The sequence below is a fragment of the Babylonia areolata genome, chromosome 29, assembly GCF_041734735.1.
Source record: "Babylonia areolata isolate BAREFJ2019XMU chromosome 29, ASM4173473v1, whole genome shotgun sequence".
In the NCBI taxonomy this organism is placed as follows: Eukaryota; Metazoa; Mollusca; class Gastropoda; order Neogastropoda; family Buccinidae; genus Babylonia; species Babylonia areolata.
Genome location: NC_134904.1, coordinates 4,000,837 through 4,002,768, shown reverse-complemented (window position 1 = coordinate 4,002,768; position 1,932 = coordinate 4,000,837). Strand labels below are relative to the sequence as shown.

General features: G+C 42.7%; 1 pseudogene across 1 annotated transcript in view; it reads right to left on the bottom strand.

Annotated features, from left to right (window-relative positions):
- LOC143274836 (protein unc-93 homolog A-like) overlaps positions 1 to 1,932 on the bottom strand; it is a 98,681-nt pseudogene that overhangs the window by 4,968 nt on the left and 91,781 nt on the right. The window lies entirely within an intron of this gene.

Here is a 1,932-nt window from a genome sequence, read left to right as displayed (position 1 = left end):
GATAGATGATAATAATAATAATAATAATAATGATAATGATGATGATGATAATAATAATAATAATAATAATAATAATAATAATAATAATAACTGCGACAACAACAACATCAGCCGTTAATGGTGTGGTTCGTCCGTAGGGATCGACGAGGGCCATCTAGTCATCCTGGGGGTGGGTGGGTTGGGCTCTGTGGGTGCGCAGATGACTGGTCAGGCCAGTCCGCGCCCGGAAGGTTCTGACGCAGTGTGGACAGGGGATGGTGGCGGTTGTCGGGGACTTGCTGGCACTGCTTTTCCTGGCCTGTCTGCGTTGCTCTGCTGCAGCGATTCATTGTACCGTAATAACGATAACAATAAAAATGATAAGTGGAAGAAGGAGAAGAAGTAAGAACAAGAACAAGAAGAAGAGTAATAATAATGATAATAAAGAACCGAAGAACAACAACAATAACAATTACAATAACTACAATAACAAGCAACCATCAGTATTATCGTCGCCGTCATCATCGTCATCAACATCATCATCATCATCATCATCATCATAACCGCCACAATAGCACCACCCCCAGCACCATCATCATCATCACCAACAACAACAGCAACATCATCATCATCAACAACAACAACAACAACATCATCATCACCACCGACAACAACAACAACAGCACCTTCATCGTCAACAACAACAACATCAGCAGCAGCAGCAGCAGCAGCAACAGCATCATCAACATCAACAACGAAACAACTTCACCTACACTGTCAAGCGCCAGTTACTGGTAGCCCTCCCATCTTGCAACCAGTAAGTAAGCAGGCCTACCACCACTTGTACAACGGAGAAAAGATTCGAAGATCTGTGTACAAGATCTGCAAGAGAACCGTCGAGTATGCGAACACGTACGACTGTGTTCTTAGCGACGTCCACATGAACATGAAGTGGGCAAGGGAAACAGTATGAAGTATTTCATGAAGGGTTATGGTTTGCGTGATATAGTCTCTGGACTGCCGTTCTCTCAGTGTTTTCTGCTCTTTCTCTTTGTCTGTCTCTGTCTCTTTCTGTCTGTCTGTCTGTCTCTCGCCCCCCACACCACTCCCCCCCCCCCCGCCCCCCCCCGCACCCCCCCCCTCTATCTCTCTCTGTCTCTAGCTCTCAGCCTCTCTCTCAGTCTCTCTCTCTCACGACATACACGCGCGCGCTGTGTGTGTGTGTGTGTGTGTGTGTGTGTGTGTGTGTGTGTGTGTGTGTGTGTGTGTGTGTGCCCGTCTGTCTGTGTGTTTGTGTGTGCGACTGCGTCTGTGTCGCTGTATGTGTTATGCTTGTGTGTGTGTGTGTGTGTTTGTGTGTGTGTGTGTGTGTGTGTGTGTGTGTGTGTGTGTGTGTGTGTGTGTGTGTGTGTGTGTGTGTGTGTGTGTGTGTGTGTGTGTGCATTTTTTTTCCACCCATTGCCGTTTCAAGCCATACACGGTTGTCTGTCAACGTGTCATATCAAAGTCAAGATGAAGATTTGGATCAACTCTCTAACACTCAAGACAAAGACCTGATATTCTGTCAGATTTTCGCTTCTCCTGCGTAGAACTTCGGAAACGGCTGTTTTGTCTCAGTGAGGTCTGTTTTCTAGTAAAGTCTGAGGTAAGAAAGCATAGCATGAATTAACTTGAAATTAACACAGGAGATGAAAAGATCAACAAACAGTAAAGAGCTAGCTGAATCGGTGTCTTCATTTTTTACATTTATTTGCTTATTTATCATCATTGTTGTCTTATTTATTTATTTATTTATTATTATTTTATTTTATTATTATTACTACTACCTTTTTATATTATAATTATTATTTATTTATTTATTTATTTATTTATTTATTTATGTAAGCTTATCTATTATTTATTCACCTTTTTTTCTCTCAAGGCCTGACTAAGCGCGTTGGGTTACGCTGCTGG